This window comes from Patella vulgata, chromosome 9, assembly GCF_932274485.2.
Source record: "Patella vulgata chromosome 9, xgPatVulg1.2, whole genome shotgun sequence".
Taxonomy (NCBI): domain Eukaryota; kingdom Metazoa; phylum Mollusca; class Gastropoda; family Patellidae; genus Patella; species Patella vulgata.
Genome location: NC_065887.2, coordinates 34942361 through 34954990, shown reverse-complemented (window position 1 = coordinate 34954990; position 12630 = coordinate 34942361). Strand labels below are relative to the sequence as shown.

Below are 12630 nucleotides of genomic sequence, written 5' to 3'. Positions count from 1 at the left end.
GATATGTTATGAAGACGTATTGTCCGTGTCCAACCCTATAATGGTCATCAACAATAGAAACAGCGCAACAAGAAATAATGATACGTCTGGAAATTTAAGAGCAATTTTTGATAGCTTCCCAAATTATGGCTCCATAATACAACCTCAGAAATTACATAGTCTTGATGGAATGTGGCATTTTTAAAACTCGAAAACTTGTAGAAACATTGTCTTGTCTCTCAAAATGCGACGATTAAAGGTACGTGTCTTCAAACTGATTGACAATCAGCACGCACAGCTAGAAACTTTCCAAGAACGGCTATCGTTAAGATTGATGGACGAGCAATTCCTTAAAAGGTAAATATAGATACTAAATCAAATAAGAGATTAGAACAAAACATAAAAGCCTTTCTATTTCGTCTGGAGTTTTAAATATTGTGGTTGATCAGAGCCATTATTACCGCTTGTTCGTCTGATGTGGAGCCATACAATTAGTATCCCCTGGGAGTGAGAACGTCCGAACTAATTTGACCAGCGGAATCTTATTTGAGACAGTAACTAGTCGTAATCTAGCCAGACATCCGTGTATAAGAACTGTTTTAAGCTGACAGTCTTCCTGTTTACTTCCGTTATATAAAATAACAGTAGACATAAACAGACGCATAGTTGTTGTAAAATAACACAAAACTTCTTCATGCTGTCATTTATCGCTTATTTTGATTTGAGAGAGAGAGAGAGAGAGAGAGAGATTTTAACATCCACTCGACACAAACTAGGTCATTTCGGGACAGACATATGGTTCAATTTTATTTCAATAATTCACATGTGCGTGGGGGTCTTTAGCCGTGAGAGGAAGCCGGAGTACCCGGAGAAATCCACGAGGATGGACAGGTGACCCTACTCCTTGTCACATACAAGTGGAGAATCGACAGACATTCTGATCCAGCGGGCACACGACGTTAACCATTCGGCCACCCAAACTCCCTGATTTGAATAAAAAGAGAAGCCCCCCCCCCCCCGATGCAATTTTAACTCTTTAACGGGACAGAGACGATAATAACTACTCATATAGCAGATGGCTTCAAAACGTGTGTAGTAAATTCAAACTTTAATACCCCTCCGGTCCCAATCCTTCCTCTACTTTACTAAAACTTGTAAAATTTCAGCTTTATGAATATATCTTTATTTTTGTAATTGAGCACAATAACGACAGTTGTTATTGTGAATAAAAGTATGCAAACCAGACATCGTTAATGTAAAGGGTTCGTCCAAATAGTCAGTGGGAAAGTTCAGATCAAAATATTGAGCCACTCGGAAATTATGGCTATTATTTCTTAATGGAGTAGCGAAACTCATTTGATAGGAATTGTATGCGAGACGTGGCAATAGCTACGGTCACTTTGGGAAGGGCATAGATATGGCTATCCAGAATAGTGTGGACCTTGAGAACTTCTCGCCAGCCAAAAATGGCAACTGGAAATACCACAACGCATCATATAGTTGTATATGACTCGGATACAGGTCTTTAGGAGTTCTGCGAACAGAATTTACCCACTTCATTCACTACAATATAACAGGATTCTTATTATATATAGCACTCAGAAAGTTTATTTTAAGTTACGTTAAAGTTCGTAATAATTAAACAAAATGAATGTTTTTGATTTAAAAAAATATTGATAATTTTGGATCAGATGTTAAAGCTGACTACGGGGCACCCCACTTCATAGCCGCTGAAACTTCAAATGCAACCAAATTTGTTCAGTTTCCAGGATGATATCATAATGTAGTATTAAGATTATACTTTATTTAAATTATATAGAAACAATGATGATTCCATGTGTTAATCTGAGAAAAGGCATGGCAATTCAATCAACCCGTATATCCACAAGGAATATCAATATCAACGGTGTTAACTACAAAAGGATACCCTCACGCTACACGAATCACACAACCTAATTTTGCTCATTCTCTTAAATGGCCAATCATTCACCAAATATATTTACCAACACGCTATTTCGACATTTCAAACATGGAACATAAATGCTTTGAACTTGTCAACAATTAGTAGAAATATAGACACCACTCCGTTAATTAACATTAGAATATTAGTCGCTAAAATCTCGGGGGAAATTTATTACAGAATTTACATTGTTCACCGAGAACGAAGTCAGAGTAGAATTCCCCCAATACACAAAATAGTAGCGTTAACATTTATAACTGCTTATTAAAAGTGTATGGGTTCATCGGGATTTTCCGGTGTGGTTTCCCCTCGTCGGCGGTGCAGGACGAAGAGCCTGACAAAGACAACTGTATAATCGTTCGGATGTAAATAAAATCTGAGGTTCCGTGTACACAATGGCATGCACGTAAAAGATCCCGTGGCCGTTGGAATTCGATATAAGAGTAGGCAGAAGCGCCTCTGTTCGGGCAAAATTTCCTTCATAGCACATTGTATGCAAATTTGCCCGTTTTCATTAGCCCAGTCGGAGCAGAATAGTAGGACGTTAAACCTCATTTCATTTCATTTATAAGTAAAAGTGTATGCTTATGGAAGACGATCGCCGCTGAAAATACAAAATTGGTAAACAAACCTAAAGGTAGTTCCAGAATTTAACAAAACTAAGACTGAACAGTAATCTAGTCGATGTTTAAGGGTAGAAATGAATTATCGTTCAGATAGCGGTATACGAAATAAAATGATGGCGGCATATAGTTATGGAAACTCGACATAGTTTTCGGGACTATATTAATGTTGGTTGATAAGATTTTCTTTTGTTGTGTGTATGTGGTCTGAAATCAGTATTTCCTTTGTGGTCTAAAAATACTGTGATATACTGTTATATGTTTTGATTATAATTAATTATACTGTGCAGTAAAGTTGAATAATATATGTGCGGACTTTGAGGTTTCCGATCATACTCAAACTAGACTAGTACAACTGTTGATACGTATTCCCCCCTTTCGTTGTGGGTTATCTCCCTTATTGGGACTTTTCTGTTACACAATCTGATTAATACACAGATCCTATTTCGTTTCGTTTTTTATAGTTCAAAATTTCGTTTAACTTGTCTTTACTACACTAGGATCTGGAAGAGCTGTTATATAACCCGCGTTCTGATTGATATGAGGGATTAGCCAATGAAACGGTCTGTTACGGCGATTTCTTGGCGTGCTGCGCATGGAACTGTGGGTATATTGTGTGTCTTGTCCGTTGTTTTTTTCTGTTGCGCGGTCCTCCTGCAGTTACTATTGAAAAAACTTTGTAAAAGAAATTGTGATCGCCAACACATATCATGTATTATATGACCCTATAAGCTCTTCATTTATTACATCATTAAATGTTTAATTTGGATTACTCGTATCATAAACACAAATTCATTACTCAAAGGGATATAAAATAAGCCGTCATCACAAATCATGAATTAAAAGAAAGATGTCTGTATATCGATTAGCTAAAAGTACGGCAAACCATGTAAATTTATGAGATGCATGGAGCCATCGAGGCTAATGTAATTATTATAAAAGTATTAATCCAGAGCAATCATGGTCTAATATGAATTGCATTCAAGGAACATTTCCTTTAATGATGTCTCATCGAGTTCCATTTCTGGTTAAATTTAACGTAGAATAGTCACCGCCACAACGTCAAGTAATTATGCATTACGTCTGAATTATTGATATCGTCCATGGTATTGTAAAATCAGCTACAGCAATCATATATTGGATGAATTCATAACATCTGGACATCCATGTCCGCGTTTTCGAGTGCGTTTTCACCGTTTACATGGAAAAGGTCCCATTATATTTGCATTAGACGGCTTGTTTCGCCGGCGAAAACGCGTACGGATAATGTTGAAATTGCCTTTATTTAAAGGGGAGTTATTCGAGAACTAAATCTGCCTATTGTAGGTCTTTCTGTAATGACAATCTGCAATCGACACTCTTCTGCAACCGACAATAACTCCGCTCTGAATGGAGTAATTTTAATGAAATTTTCAACATATTCCCTTTTCATTATCTATTTGTTAACTATTATAATGAGTACTGTCAGCTCTTTTTACTAAATGTTTAAATACATAATGCATGTTTAATGCATGTCCAACGAGTTCGACGGCAATCCAAGTACGTACACGAATACGCAAATCTTTCTAACTAAGTTCTATGTTCTAAAGATAATCTGTGTCCTATATATCAAAAGAGATTGTTACATAAAGAATATTATGTACAAGAAGAAGACCATTAAAACCTACACCAGTCCTGCATATAAATAGGGTGAAGTAAGTCTGAGATTAGGGTGGCTGATAAGTTATATAGATTGCACGATTGAGTTAGCAAGAAAAGATTCGGAGACAATTCCCTTTCACTCACTTCGTTACTCGGCTGTCATTTTACCGCTAGCTTTCACGTTCAACATTTTGTAAAAACCTGTTCTCTAGATCTATTAAATTTACCGGCACACCCGTCTCTGACTGTTCATCGCCATCAACCCACCAAAATCGATATGAAAGGCTAATTCGCTAAGATATCTTTGCCTCGTCGTGGTCTCTAAAATCCACCCAGAGGCCTATTAACAAGAAATTCCTCCACGACAATTTAAATCTCTTATTTAACGCACGGCTATTCCATAAATCCAATTGCCTGCGCAACAATTACGTTAAGTTACGTATTAAGGGTTATTGCTGGATAAATGTGTCTATCTTCTAGAAAAGACTTTATACATGCCATACAAAGCAGGGAAACTGTACCTTCGCTTTGCTTTAGGAATACAAATGTCACAGTATAGTTATTACATGCAACCCATAGATGATATAAATCCGAGAAACTTGAACTGTTCATATTAGGTAGCGAATCACCAAAGGTAAACATCTTCCAGGTTATTGTGTAACAACCTAGAGTTATTGTTGCTGTTTATTATAATAGTTGTTTTATTTATTTACTTTTGTTGATCATTTCACTGGGTTCCATAGACTTGTGTCCGACTAAATGGCGTTGAACACTTTGAACAGGTTGAGACTGGGATTTCCAATGTAGGTTAATTGTGACAGTACATCAGACCAATTCCGAATGTGAATGGGTCTTTTACGTGGACTGTGCATCCCCGCCCTTTCCCAACATTTCGGAACAAGTTGAATTATGATTTAGAATTAGTTACGAGATTGAAGATACATACCTGATACCCGCTTTATTGAGGTACAGTAGGTATGAATATTCCCTTTAGACCACTGTATGTTGACATTATCGATAATTTTTCGCCTAAGCAAAATCAAAAAGAGCCACTATTTGTCAACATCTAGAAGGGTCACCAAAATGAATAGGCGTAGTGTATCTACCCATATGCAACACTATTTTATCCAACTTGTACCTATACCGATTGCTTGCATAGATAAAACTATCAATTAAACTACACAACATATACACACACGTAGTAGTTTCATTATTCTACCGCAGGCTGTATGAACAAAATAATGGAGTACGTACACAATATAACAATTATATTATATAATGACGTGTAAAACACGTGTTTTAATAGAACAAGCTGTATGCTTGATGCATATCGATACTGGCAATAAACCTTTTAAAATGTTGCTGACGTCCTGGGTGATGAAAAAGAGTTATTTTTATTTTATTTTATTGAAGATAAAGATTGAAAGGACATATGAAAACATTGCCATTAGTGTATAATTTTAAAGAGACGGTGTGATAAATGTAGTCTGTAACGTTTATACAAGAAATTATGAAAACAGAGCCGGTTTTTGGCACATTTGACCAATTTCCCAGAATTGGGCCCCGCACCAGAAAGGGGCCCTCAGCCAGTATTGATATATTACAGTACAATTATGAATGGCAATATTATTAAGAATAAATTCAAAACAGTAAAACTCTCATTAATACCTTAACTGTATACAGATTTTAATGAATTACTAATTGTGAAGTAAAGCATAGTTGACCTTAAATATGAATGAATAGAGGCCTAGTTAATGTTATTCATATCCTGCAATATATTCACATCCTGTTACTTCGGACCTCCCAAATTGGAACCGCATTTTCTACAACCAGCCCTGAGGGGAAGGACGGACAGGGGCGACAGCAACATACGAGCACATGGGAAGAAGTATGGGGCAATACCTTTCAAAATGGAATAGCTCAAAAACCCGTTAGCTACTCGACTATAACTCACCCAATTAAATGACAACCAGCATAGTCAAGTATAAAGTAAGACTATAAAAATGATATGAATGTTGCAACAGATTAATAATTGATCCCATAATCGACCCTACTTCTAACAGATAAAGTAACTAATCAAGTAAAGTTGTATAAATACAGAGGTATCATATTAATTATAAATATACCGACGTGAATAGAATAGAATAGAATAGAATTTTATTGCATACAATACAATAGGACAGCATACAAAAAAGTACAAAAAATTTCACGCCAATAATATAAAATAGCACACACAGATGATGAGGTTGTTTAAAGTGAATAGGAGTTCTTGTAACTGATAAATATCACATACCCCAACACATAGTAACACAAATACATAAACTCAATCTTAAAACATTCAATAATACGTATTGTGTGCAGGGCAGGCGGGGAGGGGGGGGGCTGAAAAACCCCACTAGATTAGAATGAAATTAAATGGGGCATAACGTCCAACTTTTGTGCACCGATTGTACCAAGCATACGCCATACAGTATGCTAAGAGGGAAATCCCCCAGCGGAGCTACGGCCTAATCTGATATCGAATTCCAGCTGTCAACGGTTCTATTGCGTGCACGCCAAAGTGTACACGGTACACGGGGAAACCACACTGGAAATTCCCGGGATCATTCGCGCCCGGACCTCCTAGTTTGTGAGCCAGGGTGCCAGGGCACACTACAAATAAGACTTAACTTGATTTTATCACAAATTGTCGTTAGGAATGAAACATAGCATGTAGTATACCAAGCTGTAATTGCATGTGCGGGTGTCGTACACCAGACAGTATATGCCCACTGTTTTTGAAACACCCCAATACTGAATACCTAAATAACGAGAATATGGTTGTTAACACATACTATGTTTAATATTACAAGAGGTAATGATAATAATATATGCCTGTGAGTGTCTGGGTTTAATACGTTTCTAATGGACAATATTATAACCAACATGCTAATGACCAAAGGGACAAGGGAGATTATCTGTTTGAAACCTATTGGTTTACTCTGATATATCTATGGTCTTCGGTTAATTGACATTACTGACTATTAAACTGATTATATCGTTTACCTATTTCAAATCTTACAGTTTTTATGGCGATAAAATAAGCGTGGCAATATTTATGGTATTCTTTATCATCGTACTGTTTTTAGCACAGACATTTTATGTCAGGGAGGCAGGAAAACATAAACACTTTGATTTATTTTATGGTTAAAGGAATATAACCTCGTTAGTAAAACTCTTCATTGGGTATGAAAACACATGTTTAGCCTTTTAGGAACCGGTTATCTACATATTCGATATATTAAAACCAACACAATGATAAACATAATCATGGCATCGATGTTCATTGATAGACATAAAAGATGGCGGCGTTAAATAAAACGATAGTATTGTGTACATTAGGTGACCCACTTTCATAATATTACTACCCCCTCCCAAAAATACTCCACGGATACAAATAACTGATTGTTCAGACGTCGAACTGAAAGATGGCGGCGTTAATACACGGATGAGACGTCATTCTTTGATGTTGGCGTACCAATATTAATCGTTTTTACAAGATGAAAATATTGGACTTAAACATACATTATGCAAGAGCTAAATCTGCCTATTGCAGGTCTTTCTTTAGGCCTGAAATGTTAGCTAAATTGTTAATTAGACATTAATTAACTTATCCAGACCATAATCAACTTTCGATGTCAACGCTAGCCAGCGATGTTTACTGGATTAGGATCCCATTTGCTGCTCCACTTTCATTCATGATTTAATCATGAAATGGATAATCGAGACTATGTTTTTTTATCATACAGACTTTCGTAATGATGATCGAGGATAGGCCAGAAATTCAATCGCTATAATCTCCGTTCAGAGTGGATCAATTTGACTGAAATTTTCAACAAATTCCCTTTAACTATTATTGTGAGCACTGTTAGTTCTTTATCTTATCTCCCATAATGTATCTTCAAACATACATTATGCAAGAGCTAAATCTGTCTATTGCAGGTCTTTCTTTAGGCCTGAAATGTGATCTAAATTATTAAATAGACATTAATTACTAGTAACCTATCCAGAACATATTCAACTCTAGATGGCATCGCTAGCCTGCGATCTTTAGTGGATTATGAGCCGATTTACTGCATAACTTTCCTTCACGATTTAACGATTAAATGGATAATCGAGACTATGCTGTTTATCTTACTGACTTTAGTAATGATGATCGAGGCTAGGCGGAAATTTCAATCGCTTAGTTCTCGGTTCATAGTGGATCAATTTGAATGAAATTTTCAGCAAATTGCCTTTACATTATCTAGTTTTTAACTATTATAGTGAGAACTACCAACTCGTTATCGAATCTCCCATAATGTATCTTTAAGTGATGATTTCATATAATTTCACGTGCGCGACAGTCAACCTGTATTTTAAGCTGTTAAAGGGTCTCAAGCGAAACACTGAAATATTTTTAACCCACACTTTACATGTCCTGATACGCTTTTTATTTGTTTTCTTGGTATAAACAAAGTGTTTTATTTCCAAGGGGTGATATACACCCGATCTTTAAACTGGTAAGTAAACTCCTCCTTAGTTTTAATAGGTTTTTTTTATTCCCATGTTTTGATGTATTGGTTTATAAATACCCAATTAGTAGGATTTAGTATCTGAAACGTTAACCCTAACCACACTATAAAATATATTGTAAACATCAAACAAGTCTTTGAGTTTTAAAGGGTTACATCTGTAAAAAAAGGTTCTATTTTTGCTGATGGTATTCAGAATTTAATAAATCAAAAAGCACACCTTGATATCTATTAATGTTCTCATTTCTTAAAATAGTTTTCTAAATGACTAAATCCTGTTATTATGGAAAATTTCTCGAAAGCGATAATTGAAAATTACTCAAAAGCGATAATTGAAAATTTTACAAAAGCAAAATTGAAAATTTTACAAAAGCGATGATTTAAATTCCACTAAACGTGATTTCGCTCTTTAGTTAAATCCTCTCCACCTGAAATTGGTGTGCGGGGTCGTTATACACTAAAACATGGGAACAAAAGAAGATGGCATGATCTGAAGGTAAGTATCGTGGAAATTTTGGATAATGTAAAATACGGTTTAATGGATACAAAATAGCTATTAGAAGTCAAATGAGTCCAACTAGTATTCACAGACCTAAAGAAAAGCATCATAAGTGCAAGATAAACAGGATATGCACTAAAAGCATCGTCTAAGAATACAAGAAAGTTAAAAAGGATGTTGATAAACAAAACAAGATCTTGAAGGGTTTACAGCATTAAGATTTTTCTTAAAAGGTGTATGAATGTACGTTTTAATCAAACACATTAGTTTTCATAAGTTTTACCTATGAAGTACATCTAATGACGAACATAAGGAACATTAAGAAATTATTATGTGGTCTCTTACCTTAGTATCCATTAGTCTATCTAAAACTGATTACCCGCGAAAAGTTTTAGCTGTTTAACTCCATTCTTTTGTATACACAATGGAACTTGACTTAGAAATATCGTTCCTATCGCTTACCATTTCTTATTAAATTTAATAAAGTGATTATGTCCTTCTCATACAACAAGCGAACACTCAATCAATAAAGTAAACCTAGCGATCATATAAACGATAACACGTCTATTCTAATATACCACCACCGCGTGTAATGGCTTTCCTGTAACAAGCATCTAGTATTGATACACAGCGTTTTCCGGTAAATCATTCAAATGTAAGTCTTTAAATCTTAGCCAGCTTAGCGACTAGTTACATAAGGTTTTCAACACTTTCAAATACTTCCACAATTAAATTATACATCTGAAACATAATAGATGTGTAGGTCCTTGTTTCACGGATGGTTTCAATACTTTTCGGTATCATTGTTCCAGTTTTTTGGGAAGCGCCATCACCGAGACATACCGGTCAAGTGTTTTGATCTAAATCGAAAGGAAAGTGTGAGCTATACGAACTTATTGATACCATTAGTTTGGTCGGACATTACAGAGGTCCAACTTCTCCCTGGTAGAAAGTAACCCATGTGTATTAACAATCAACTGTTCTGTACATAAAATCACAAGAAAAGAAATCAGAAGCTCTAAAATCAGTATGTAATGGCACAGCATTTTAACATGCATAAACATTCGTGAACTTGCCTTATTTTCAATTCTTAAACCCGTTTACGTGCTGATTGAATTTTTAACACAAATTTAACGTGAGAAAGAGTAATTGAAATCCCCCAAAAGACATTTTAACCAAGCTCATAGATTTATAAAGATTTTTGTGTGCTTCTTTTGAGAATACGAAACTGAAGAGATTTGTCATGATATCACAGATGTTGTCTTTTAACGCTAATTTAAACCCTTCTGGGAAATGGATGAAGGTTAGTGACTTTAGATAAGTATTGACTAGCACGGTGTTTATTTCTAGTTCTGCGTCATAATAATTATGTAAAGAGGTAAATTATTAATAAATACTGCCACGGTCATCATTTGCATTGGATTGCTGACTACTCTGCTAGGAAAGAAGCAAGCCAGTATCAGTAAGGTAGTTGAGCTGGAAATCTCAAGACAGGATTCTCAAACATGCTTTTTAAATAGCATGCATTATTTCAGCTCACTTTAAGGATAAGAGGTCAGACATTAGCTATAACCACAGACTATTAAAACATAAACTATTAAAATATAGGATATCAATACTAGCAATACAAACTATTAGAATATATTACAACACCACGATCACTTCAAACTATTACAATATAGTACAGCAATATTATCACTACAAACTATTAAAATATAGTGCAATACTACTATTACTACAAACTATTACAATATTATAGTATAGCAATACTATCACTACAAATATTAAAATATAGTACAACGGTATTTATCACTACAAACTGCTAAAATATAGAACTATAGCTACAAACTATTAAAATATAGACCTATCACTATACAAACCATTAAAATGTAGACCTATCACTATACAAACTATTGAAATATATAACTATCACTATACAAACTATTAAAATATAGAACTATCGCTACCAACTATTAAAATATAGACCTATCACTATACAAACTATTAAAATATAGAACTGTCACTACAAACTATTAAAATATAGAACTATCACTATACAAACTATTAAAATATAGAACTATCACTATACAAACTATTAAAATATAGAACTATCACTATACAAACTATTAAAATATAGAACTATCACTATACAAACTATTAAAATATAGAACTATCACTAAAATCTATTAAAATATAGAACTATCACTATACAAACTATTAAAATATAGAACTATCACTATACAAACTATTAAAATATAGACCTATCAATATACAAACTATTAAAATATATACTGGAATATTATCACTACCGCCCAACACATCTAAAGTAACTAATAACCATTGATTCACCAATTACAATGTCAATAATATTCTAGAGAAATACCTGATTACCATTAACCTTCGTTACACAAAGTATCAGATGGTACGGCAACTCTAGGAGCGAGTCAATTATGTAAATAAATTATGCGCAGGTGTAGACCATAATATTGGTATGGCATTCTTTTTACTCTTCGACTCATGCGTCCATATACTTAATATCTCGATATTTTGATGGGTCATATGACATTCGGTAGAACTCTACACTCATCATTATTTGTTTCGACTATTCCTTCTATTGCATTTCAGCTCTATGAAGGTACCTTATACCTGTTCTATTATGAGTTGATTCTGATGGTAGCATAGGTGAATTTATTTAAATGAATGATACTGATGTAATTAACACGGCAGTACGCAGCATAGTATGCAACTTCAAATTTTAAAGGTACACATTTGGATATCCCATTCAATATTAACATGTCATGTTAGAATCACCGTTTTTTATAATGAGTTAAAACTGAAGGTAAAATTCTGAGTGCTGTATGTTTTTGTTTTAGCAGAAAAAGTATATAGACAGATACATTCTAGCTGAAATACAAAAGAGATTGATGGCTATGCGAGTGATATCAGGCGTACGAGATACACTGTTAAAAATGGGTGTAATTAAAATCTATAAGCAGTGTTAATTAATTAAGTGTAAACTTTAGACCACAGCTAGCGTTTTTAAATGTAATACCTTTCCAACCAACTAAAAGAACTACACCTAACAAGTGTAGCCGATATTCATGACTACTAAACACCTTAATTCAGGTGAGGTGCATAAATGAATAAACCACATTATAGATTGTAAGTATATGTCTAATTGCCCAACAGCAGTTGAATTTGAATCATTCTGATGGGTATTTGTCACTTTAATGTCGTTGCAAAATGAAGCGAAGTAGCCGATGGTCTATATGTAATCTGGGTGGGTTAAACGCCTTATACTAATTATCATAGAGACCGATAGCCAATTTCAAGTTTTCTGAACTTAGAAGTAGCTGGCTTGAAATAAATATCCAA

At 34.6% G+C, this 12630-nt stretch overlaps 1 protein-coding gene across 3 annotated transcripts in view; it reads right to left on the bottom strand.

The window, feature by feature from the left end:
* Positions 1–12630, bottom strand: part of LOC126832685 (cardioacceleratory peptide receptor) — a 117311-nt gene that overhangs the window by 48673 nt on the left and 56008 nt on the right. The gene's annotated exons all lie outside the window — the stretch shown is intronic.